Source organism: Chelonoidis abingdonii, chromosome 5 (assembly GCF_003597395.2).
Source record: "Chelonoidis abingdonii isolate Lonesome George chromosome 5, CheloAbing_2.0, whole genome shotgun sequence".
NCBI lineage: Eukaryota > Metazoa > Chordata > Testudines > Testudinidae > Chelonoidis > Chelonoidis abingdonii.
In genome coordinates, this window is record NC_133773.1 from 118,395,022 (window position 1) to 118,407,336 (window position 12,315).

Here is a 12,315-nt window from a genome sequence, read left to right on the forward strand (position 1 = left end):
CCATAGCGTTAGCCCTTCAAGCCTAAGTCAGTTAACCCAGGGTCTGGCATTTGCTGCCATGGTTTGGTTTGGTTTTTTGCAGTGTAGATGTGGCCACAGAGGCAGATGAGTGGATGTGCAGTTCACAACTCTCAAAGGTGTTGTTTCAATTTCTCTGCAAACATCACTGCATTGATTACACTTGGTTGACAGTTTCAAGGTTTTCTTCACAACCAGATGGGTTTGACATGTTTTTTTAATCAAAAGCTGAGAGTCTGGCACACAAGCTAGCAGTAGTTCACATAATTAAAGCCCTTCTTTGTCATTCAAATAATGAAAATATTAAATTAATCTAGATAAATCTGATATGATGCAAAATGAAAAAAATCATGTTTCATACAACAGAAAGGGAGTCATTTATCTGATATTAAAATAGTGATTAAACATGTATCTTTACCCTGGGGTCTATTCTTGCCTAGATATGCATATCCAACTTACAGTGGAATTAATGAGACAACTGTCTATGTCAAAGGCAGTATAGTCCACTTAGTATTTAAATAAAATCAAACTAAACTCAGGAATGTTGGAATCAAAATGGCCACTGTAATGGAAAGTTTGGAGTAGAGCTGGGAGGGGTTTATCTGCAATGTTTACTCACTGAAAAATGCAGTTTCAGTCAACCCAAAACTATTCACAAGTTCATGCTAAGTTTGCCAAATAGTTTTTATTGAACTGAAATATTTCAGTAATGTCAAAACAGTTCATTTTGGCATTGCTGAAACATTTTGATTTTTTGGGATGAGGTCACAAAATGGCTGGAAGAGGAACCCTTCTTATACTTTTTAGTTCCCAATGGTTAGAGTACTCAGCTGTGATGTAAGAGACAGAAGTTCAGTCTCCCCCTTTATCTGCTGTGGAGAATGGATTTGAACTTTTGTCTCTCACATTACAGAAGAGTCACTGGGCTTTTGGATATTCTGGTATGGGGCTGTTTCAGTCTTTCCTGTGGAAGGTGTTCCACCACCATGTATAAATAATTAAATAGTCATTGCAGCAGGGACTTGGACAGGAGGTCAAATGAGGTGATATGATGATCTCTGCTGGTCTTAAACTCTATGAAATCCTGGATACATCCCCTAGCTTCCAGACTATAGAATCAGTCTCAGGTTTCTTTTGTTCCAATGGCTATTCAGTTATTTAACCAACTCTTGTTTGGAGGTTAACCAGCTCTTGTGTTTTTCTTGCTACCTTCCAGCTGCATCCAATCCAGCTCTTTTCCACCTTCCTGTAAGATTTTGGTGCCTAGTTATCCCTATTTCTCTAATTCTTCTGTGTGATTTCAACCTTCAGATGAAGGAATCACAGTCACTTGCCTCCCAGTTCCTATTCCTCACTTCCTTCTTTGGTCTCCAGCTCTGGACATCTTTGGACCATCAGAGAGAAAAATATTATTTGCAGTGATTTCCATGATACATCATTATCTTTAACTATCTCATCCATCATTGCCTATGCTCCTTCCATGATTTCCGTCTATCAGTCTGATGCTATCAACCGCTGTGTTCCTTCCCTGGTTCCCCTTCACTCTTTTGACTCTATGGTTACCACCATCAGCCCGGCCCTTTCCACACTTTGCCATTTTGTTCCTTTCATCTATTGCTTTGTTAGTCTATTGTTGCTCTTCTGTGCACCAAATTTTAGAGATGGCATTTTCCTCACCTTTGTTGGTTCCATTCCTGCTGTCCTCTCTCACCCTTTCCTGGGTGCCTCTGGAAGAAGTCTAGTGACATTGCTACCTTCCTCCAATTTAAGTTTGTCCTCTTCCTTCAGCTGTGCTGTGATCATGGTTGAGCAATCTTATTTCTCTTCTCTTGTGTCTCTAACCCTTAACAAGTCTTCTCTACCACTGTCTCTCTGCTTAAATACTCATTCTCCTTTCTGTATCCAGGATCTGACCAGTTTATTTAAATACAAAACTGATGAGATGCAGAGGAACTCTCATTCTCTTCTGATTTTGTTCCTTTTTAACCTGCTGTCCTATTCTAAGGACACTAAATGCCTACATTATGGGATTATAACCTATTTTTGTTAATTTTTATGAGTATTTAGCTGCAAACAATTTTTTATCAACCATTGAATTTGCATTGTTAAAAATTTTCGTCATCCATCAGTTTTTGATTCTATGTATATTTTACAGAAAAATTAGACACCTTATATATAATAGAATAATAAATCATAAGCAGTTCCATAAACATTTTGGATAACAGCTCATTAAACATACAAAAACCACATTAACATTGCCAATAGGTCACTGAGTGACCCCTTAGTCTGATGTTTAGCTAATCAGTTCATTTTGATTACAAAGTTTGGTCACTCCACACCATTAATGAGTTTGACTGCATTTTGTGTAATGTGTAACAAACAGGCAGTAATATGGAAGTATTCCCTATTCAGTGCAGCATAACATACAGATTTCAGAAGTAAAATCACTTTGGCTAGGCTAGTGGTCATTTGTGAGTACTTTGACCATCGAGATTACTAATTAATGCAAACATAACTTTCTTTACTGTTACCCACCCCACTACCATTTGCCTGTTTACAGGCCATCTCAGCGGTCTAGATAGGCCCGGGCCACTTCCAACTTTTGCGGCTCCTAGCCGTAATAAAAATTTAAAATGATGACACATGAAAACAAAATAAGTAACCAAAAAAGAGTGAGACATAATTTGAATATTTTTTTGTTTAACAAATGCTTTTCTAGCCTTTTTCTATGCAAATACACTAATTATTGAGGAAAAATCTAGCTTTCATGCAATGTCAGAGTTGATATTAAGCATGGCAAGCAAAGATGTGTTCACCTGAAGCCACTGATGCAGGCAAACTGACAAAAATACACAATGCAATTGTGATATTAGAAAACACAACAGAGAGTCCAAGTTTGAGTATTTCTTGAAGCAATTCCTTTGGCTTGCAATCCAATTTAAAGTTTGTGAAATATATTCACCTGAGGAAGATGACCTCATCACTGAGATCTTTTGAGATTTCTTTGTTGTACTTTGCTGAAATTGTTCAGCTGCAGAAAGTAGATCTTCATTACTCAGTTTGTTGAACTCCCATAGAAACTCCAAAAGGGTACAAATTAGTTGCAGTGTCTCAGATTGATGTGTAAGACCTGATTGAATAGAGTCAATGATGACAAGGAAGACATTGACCCTATAAGATTGCTCGGCATCGGATTCAGTAGGTAAGTTGCGATGGGTGGAGAATTCAAATGAAATGCCAATATTCTGTGCTACTAATTTGGACTCAGTCAGGATCATGAATCTCTTGAATATCATTGATAAGACTTTCAATGTTATCCCTCTCAACAAGTGTAGCATTGCGTGCTTCAGTTACCAGATTAGTTTGGTGGATCATTGTAAGTAGCTTCATCCACAAAGATGACATCAGAATCCATTCAAATTTGGACATGTGTTTCTGAATAGACTGAAGTTCAGTTCAAGCCTGTGTGGTGAGATTGAGAGATTCAAGCTCATTTAAAGTCTTTCTCACTGAATTCAAATGCTATGCAACTGGTTGAACACCATCAATCCACACAGACCATCTAGTTTTGGACATCCCATGCAGTGAAACAGGAAGATATTGCTTCAGAATTTCCCACCTTTGTGGACTGCTACAGAAGAGATTGTACATTTGCTGAACAGTTCCAAAGTAAGTAATTTCTCCTTGCATGATTCAGCACAGTCAACACCTACAAGGTTTAGTGTGTCGTTTCCACAGCTGGAGAAAATACAGTTTGAATTATGCTCAAGCAGAACTGTTTGTACACCTTTGTACTTTCCAGCCATATTAGATCGATTGTCATAGGCTTGACCAATGCAGACTTTAAAATGTAACTTAAAACCTTCTAGAATTGCTAGTACTCGAGCAGCAATTTCTTTTCCAATTTTTCTCATGAAATTATCAAACAAAATAAACCTTTCTTCAGTTGAAAATTTTGAGCTGTCTACAACCTTAGCATATCGAATAACCATAGTAGTCTGTTCCTTGTGAGAACAATCTGGAGTGCCATCAACAATGATTGAAAAATACTTGGCTTTTGAATGTCATCAAGAATTGTTGTTTATACAAATGACCCACCTAGGTCAACATACTCATTTTGTATGCCTATGGAGAGATAATGGACTTGCATGCGCTTTTGACTCTGTTGCAATTCTGGAACACTTTTAACATGGGCTGATAAAAGTAGGTCATATTTGCTGAGGAACTTAACTATGCCCAGAAAGTTTCCATTTGCATGATCAACAATATGTTGACTGGAACCAAAGAATGCCAATCCCCATTCAAAAAGAAAAGGGATGACATTCAGGATGTGCTCAAGAACTTTTTTCCAGTTATTAGTTTCTGTAGAGAGTTCAGTCAAGAGTAAATTCTCAACTGAAATTTCAGCTGATGCTGCCATACTGGCTGATTTCCAAGCAACATAGTTTTCTTTGTGTGATGTTGAACTCTCATGTCATGGTATTCAGTCTTTCAACTTCCTCCAACCTCTGTTGATGCTTCATCCTGATTGATCAGAGAGAACTGATGCATTTGCAGCACTTTTCTTCAAAATGAAGCAGGATGCACAGTACAGGAATTGTTTTTCTGTACTCCAGCATAACCAGTCCCTTGTGCAGGTCTGACCATTTGGAAGAGTTTTTGTCAGCAGACGAATAGGGAAAATCATGATTATCAGCATCTTGTGGAATATTACTTCGATTCAAAACTAATTTGAAGAAAAGATTGCATTTGGGCAGCATTGCTCTTGTCAATAATTCCAATGTCAGTCACAGTCAAACCTGTAGTACTCCTGAATTGCTCTTGCTGTGTAAAATCTACATCTTCCTGTTGCTGTTGAGTTTCTTGATTGTACAAAGGATCTTCTGCTGCATCTGTTACTGTTGGCACATCTCCTTGATTACTGTCCTCATGTTCAGGTATTGGCATTGAAATATCACCTGTTACAGTTGTGGCGTTTTCACTTTCTGTAGCATTGTTTGTTGGGTAAGGGGCATTTTCCAGTGGTTTGAGAAATGAAGTTATTGGCTTTGAGCTTGTAGCTGCTGCTTCACTCAGTTGTTTTCGCCATCTCTTGCTTGCACCACTTTCAAATCTCCTCTTCAGAGTGATCTATCTGGTCAGTATGTAGCCTATCCACACTTGGAATATTCTGCTGTAAATAAGTAGCTTTTCTACACTTGAAATCTTCTATTGTAAATGTACACAAATGCATAATGGTACACAAATGCTGAAAAGACTTAAAATGAAGGAATCCTAATTAAGAACACAAAATGGAAACAGTCAGACAGGTTATTATCCTTATCACTGAATCAAAACTCAAGCACACAAGGTATAATACAAGAGGCCAAAGACAAAGGGATGACATGTATATATAGTAAACACTGACATGGATACAGACAGAGGGATAATGTCCAAAAATTTCAAATGTGTGTCCTCACGAAATTCACTGTACATGATTGTCCTCACAAATTCACCTTGAATCTGGGCCTAAAGACTACAAAAGCCTCTGATGGTGGCCAAGCTACCAACCGAGGGCTCAACCAACCAGTCACCTCTTTCAGCTACCATACGAAGATAATAATGAGGAATTCTCACACATAAATAATTCCTTAGTCAATTAGACGTAAAACTATAAAGACACTAAAATGTAACAATTCTCTGTCTTTCAACACGCACTTGATCCAGCACCAGCTACTAGTAGTAGTTTATTTGTATAATCAGCTGATCTGAGAAGAAACGTTCATCACGGTCTAATCTTGTGCCATCAGAACTGATATATTTTTATTAATATTTATGAACATTTAACTCTTTAATATAAAATTTATATCAGTTAATAAAAAAGTATATCTTTTACCAAATCACATCTCTTATTTGCTTAAATTTGCACCTCTAAGCTGAGATAGTATGTCACTTTTTGGTCTGATAGAGATGCACATAAAAACAAGTTGCGAAACTTATCAAATGCCAAAAAATTAACAAGTGTCTAAATTTGAGCCTCCCTTTGAGCTTGAGACTCAGGCCAAATGGCTCTCCTGGCCCCCACTCTGATTCACCCTGCCTGTTTATATACCTGCTTCATCTTGTCTCTCTAGAGAGAGGCTGTTTTTGTTCTACCTAATACAGTGGGAGCTCATCCCTGATCGGGGTTTCTGTGTACTATTATAATATGAATACTAAACAAGAAGAAGAAGAAACAGAAGAAGCTCCTCAATACATAGATCTGAGACTGAGGCACTTCTATTACAAGATAGCTTTCCTCTGAGAGAGGCTTAAATCATTCTGTGCAAAGTATTTCCTCTGATCAGTGTAGAAGAACAGCTTCTAAACTAACTAACTAAAAAGGTTAGTTTCCTTTTGCTATCAGTGTTGAAGACTGTTCAGTTATGACAGATATTTCCCCTTTTTAATTTAACAAATATGTGAAACTCCTGATGATGAAACAAATTGTTTATTATTTTGTATTTTATAGAACAATTTACCATCTATATCTCTAACATCTGTATGGTGTTTACAAAATGAAATTTGCTTTGATTTGTTTTAGGTTGAATGATGGCAGATTTATCTTCCTGTTTTTTAGACATCTTCCAGTGGATATCCTGTTGTTCCTAAAACTAAATATGGCAAAAACTTGACTGCTTATCTTTTCTTTTAAACCCTTCCCCATTCCCTCTCATTATCTTATTCATTTATTTTATAGATAGTGTAGCAGGGTGGTACCTGCTGCAGCCCTGAAGGGGTTAAAACAGCCCTGGGAAAGGTCTGCCCCAGGAAGCCAGAAGACGAGGCTGAGCAGGGAAGTAGTCACAACTGGGGCCATGCCCTAATCAGGCCACAGCTGACCCTATAAAAGGCTGTGGGTCAGGCACTCGGGCAGTTTCTCTCTAGTTGGAGAGAGATGGGTCTGGCTGCTTGGGAGCTCAGCAGGGTACCTAGAGTGGAGGAGGGCTGGGGAGGGGCCAGGGGAGCTTGGGAGTTTAAGGCTGGAAAACCCCCAGCCTGCAGGGGTTGCAGAGGGGCAGCCCAGGGGTAGGCAAAGGCAGCAGGTCCAACAAGAGTTAAATTTTTAGGCCATGTCTACACTATCACTTATGTCAGCAAAATTTATGTCACTCAGGAGTGTGAAAAAATACACCCGAGTGACACAAGTTTTGCCAGCATAAATGGTAGTGTGCACAGGGTTATGTCAGTGGGAATGCTTCTCCTGCTGAGATAACTACCACTGCTCATTGAGGCATTTAATTATATCGATGTAAGGTCTCTAGTGTAGACATGTCCCTAGTAGACTCAGTGGCTGATGGATGCAGGTTAAAGAGATGTCTGCTGTCAAGGTTTGTCGCAGTACCTGTACTATATTGGATACTGGTGGGTGTTAAATCAGCTTTAACGTATTAGGGAAACCCTCAGAGCAGACTTGGTCCATATGGTCCACTGTTGACTATTTTATGGATCTAGAGGGGAAGCTGAGAAGAAAATATTTGTCACCCCTCAGGTTCAGAGTCTACAGAATTTATATTTAGCTGTTAGCTAAATGCTTTAAATTTGAGTACAGAATAGAAGCAGAGCTCAGTGAGGTGAGAGTTTGTAGATTATCTGATTTATCTGGAATCATGGGGGAAGAATAGTGCCCTACTGAGAACCTGATGAAGATCTAAGGAATAGATATTTTTATATGCTGAGCTCAATACCTTTACCACTGTGGATATGGGCTATAGCTATCCTATTTCACCAAGAGACCAATCAGCTAACCCAACCCAAGAACTGGGATTCTGCTAACTGGAAGGAAACCTATTCTGCTAGCTGGAAGGAAGCATTTTTTTGCTCACAAGACTGAAGTATTTGGAAGAGAAAGAAGTGATGCTCCAGTTCTTCTCAAGGTCTGAAGAAATGTAAGTGGCACACTCTACATTTTAAGGCCAACCTCTAGAGACTGAGAAATCATCTCCGAAAGTTAAAGGAATAGAATGTGTGTGCTAAATTACAGAAGTATAAATGTTACATTGAAATGTTACATTGAAAAATATGTAACAGCAGCGATGTAGTAGAGATCTACATAAGGAGCTATTTAATAGCTTTTGTTTAAAGTTATTCAAAAGTATTGAAAGTTTAAATAAAGTTTACAATTTTTATTTTTTGTATTAAATGTTTGTAAACTAAGCAATTATGTGATGATCTCTCTTTGAAGCCATTACTAATACATGCACTTAGAGTTTTGCATACAATAGCCTGGAGTGGAGCTCTGTGTAATGCTTTCTGAAAAAATAGAATTATTGGCCTGTGCTAGCTAAGTTCAGGTTCAGGAAAGGAGTGTGTGATATTGGTTGTACATAACTTACCCCCATCACCCTGTTACCGAAAGGACACCTAAATAAACATGAAGTGCTGCTGCTACTACTACTCTACTACTAATCAAAGGGATTGATCTTGCACATGTCAGTAACTTTATTATATATCAGTAACTTTCTTCTTCTGAGGGACTCCAATAGGACCATTCATTTCAATAAATGTTGACAAGATCAAGGCCTTTATGAAGGCAAGAAATGACAAGATATCTGCTGGATATGATTTGTGAAGGTATATATGGAATGATGCATGACTTTGGTTCACTTCCGCATTCCACACTGCATGTAAAGCTGTGTATGGAATGAGGCAAAGCCTGAAGGAGCTCTTGCTCATTCCATCTATCCACTGAGTGCATTCAGTGCTCAGAATTGTGCACTTCAAGAGGGAGGTTTCCACAGCAATGGAGTATTGTTGTGGAATCTTTAACAAATGTTTTTTTCCCAACTGTTTATCAAACATATTAATTAACAAAAAATCTAGCACTTCAGAGCTTTAATGGACTGTATACAAATAATTTCCCCCTTGATCACTTTTATCTTCCTTGGTATTTGGGATGTCATAATGCATAGATTTCCCTAATGTGAATTTCTGTTGTTTTGAAAAAATAATAAAAAACCTTCCTTTCAAGTCTTCTGTATTCATCATAAAGAAAAAAGGGTCACAAATCTGGTTTATTTTCTTATATTTGCATGTATCCTTTAACAAAGCATTTAATGATCTTTAATAAAGAAGACTTAGTTTGATTTAGGTTCTTATACCTTTCAGAAGGCTCCATGATTACTTGAATTTTTAAGGTTAAAAGAAGTCTTTCATACTTTTATTAATTATAGAGATGGCAAAAAAATGCACAAAATATTTTTTCCTACTTTGCTGGTCACCTTTAACTAAAATAAAATGTAACCCTAGCCTCTCCCCTACTTGAAACTTTGCCCACGGGTTATTGGCATTTAATAATTTCCTGTCCCCTCCCCCCCAGTGTGCTTATACAAGCCAAATGACTTAATATTTCAAGTGAGTCTTTGAGACACACAGTATCCATTGCTGTACAGTAACTTCTCACTTAACACTGTAGTTATGTTCCTGAAAAATGTGACTTTAAGCAAAACAATGTTAAGTGAATCCAATTTCCCCATAAGAATTAATGTAAATGGAGGGGTTAGGTTCTGGGGAAAAAAAAATTTTTGCCAGACGAGAGAGAGAGAGAGAGAGAGAGAGAGAGAGAGAGAGAGTGTGTGTGTGTGTGTGTGTGTGTGTGTGTGTGTGTGTGTGTTTATACACATAAATTTTAAATAAACAATTTAATACTGTACACAGCAGTGATGATTGTGAAGCTTGGTTGAGGTGATGAAGTCAAAGGGTGGAATATTTCCCAGGGAATGCCTTACTGCTAAATGATGAACTAGCAGTTGGCTGAGCCCTCAAGAGTTAACTCGTTAATTTAGCCTCACACTCTACAAAGCAGCAGAATGGAGGGAGGGGAGACAGCATGGCAGAGAGAGACAGAGATGCACACTGTATGTGTGAGAGAGAGAGATGCGCATGTCCCCTTTAAGTACGCTGACCCCACTCTTAAGTACACTGCCTTGTCAAGTTAGTCAGCAAGCTGAGACACAGCTGCTGCCAGGAAGCTCCCTCTGTCCTGAGCCCAGTCGTGTGTTCCCCCTACTCTATGGAGATGGGGTAAGCGTGGGACAGGAGCAGGGGGAGGGGGACACCCCCATGTCCCCCCACCCTTCCACACAGCAAATATGAGGGTCCTGGGAGCAGCTCCAAGGCAGAGGGCAGGAGCAGCACATGGCAGTCGGGGGGAAGGACAGCTGAACTTCTGGCAGTTGATAGCCTGCTGGGCAGCTGCTGCACAGGTAACTTAGGGGAGCACGGAGCTGATAGGGGGGCTTCTGGTTCACCCTGGTTCCAAGCCCCCACCAACTAGCTGCAATGGGCTGCTCTTCCTGCAAGTAGCTGCCAAATGACATTATAAGGGAACATTGCACAACTTTAAACCAGTATGTTCCCTAACTGATCAACAATGAAACAACATTAACCAGGACAACTTTAAGTGAGGAGTTACTGTACTAAACTTCCAATATATTGCTTCTGTAGTGCCTCCTTGGAGCCTGCAAACCATACATGGGAAAGGATGAAAATAAGGTTAAGATATATTATGGATAGTTAGTCGTCATCTTAGTGTACGTGCAATGTGCCTCAGGTGGCATGTGACCAGGATTCATCACAGAATGTGGTCCACTGATTGGATCATTAGTTTCCCCAGCCCAGGCCAGGAACTGATGGGGGCATGACATGAATGATGATCCATGCCCCCCAATAGTCAAAGTATAAGGCATTGGTTTCTGCATAAAACTCTGTGTCATATTCCTCTATCTTGTCATATGAGCCTATGGGTCACATCTGTACCTCGTGCATTCAGGCAAATGCAGTTCCAGCCAAGATAGTCCCATGAAACCTATGCTAGGAGCGTTAGATATTTTCAGAAGTTATTAAGCAAAGAAACAAAAACAAGCCAGGAAAGCAAATCAGAGCTGTTCATTTGTAACGTATCTATAATTCAGCAGTAGAAGAACACTTTCTTTTCCAGCAATGTTACTTGGTACAGTGCCAACACCCACCCACAGTTACATAACTAAGTCAGTGAAAACCATGCACTTTGCAGTTGTGCCTGTCACTGTACACTGCAGACATATTTTTTATTTAACTGATCTATATCATTTTTCTTTAGTCGATCTTTTCACTGCAGCCTTCTTTTAAAAATTAGCCAGGTCATGCATAAGTTTGAAACTATGTCTCTGAACAGAGCTAGCTGGGCCCTGGAATAGCGTGCTGTGGTTCTCTCTCAATATCTCCTGCTGAAGTAATTCCAGAGTGTATATGTAACATGTCTTTGGACTAAAGACATGAACTTGGAGCTCTGCCTTTCCTGCTGTGGGCATTAATCACTAGGCTATAGCATCATGGTCAGGCTAACTCTCTGGCCCAATGACTATGCAATTATTTTTGTACAAAGTGGAACAGCTTCAACAGGAGAAAGTGATCAAAAAAAGGACCCAAATTAGGCTGACCTATAGCCTGGGGTTGGGGTAGTCTCTGGCAATGTAAGTGATCCAAGTTCAAATCCCTGTGTCGATGACTATTTGTGTATACAGGGTGAAACAGCTTCAGGAGAAAAGATTGAGATCCCTTCGTCCCTTCCCTCAACATACATACCAGAATATCCCATAGTGTGGTGGCTATAGCACTCTCCTGCAATTTGTGAGACTCCCATTAAAATCCCTGCTCCACATCAGAGAGAACTAAGTCTGGGTCTCCTGCATCTCCTGTGAGTTCCCTAACCAATAGGTTAAAGGTTATAAGGGAGGCTCCTGCTTTTCATTTTGTGAATTGTTCCTAAGTCCTGGTTGTATTTTTAATTTTTGTTATTTATTTTACCAAGACTATTTGGTAAATTTATATCAAATTCACAAATAGTTTTGGGTCAACCAAAATTGTATTTTTCAGGGAATAAACTATATGTCTGGTTTTTTTTTACCCAGCTCTACTTTTAATTATGTCAAGGAAAGTCAGTGTAAGATAGCTTTATTAATAAAATCACCATTTTCCAGCATATGTTCTGCACAGCTCTGAAGTGATTTTTTAAAGTACATAAAAATTAAATGTGCAACCTTAACTCAGACCTGAAGAACTCAGCTCTTGAAGCATGTAAATCTGGCTTTGAGAAATGCCAGTTTAAAATAAATACAGATAATAGATAAGATTAAATGGTGTTTTGAAGAGGCCGCAAATGTTTGGGCGGTTTTTTAAGCAAAAGTAGAAGTTTGTTTCTTGAGAATGTGTGAAATGGTGCAAAAAACTGTTGTAAACTGTATGGATGTTTAAAGCATATGAAGATACTTCAGAGGCTGAGAAATCATACATTGTCAG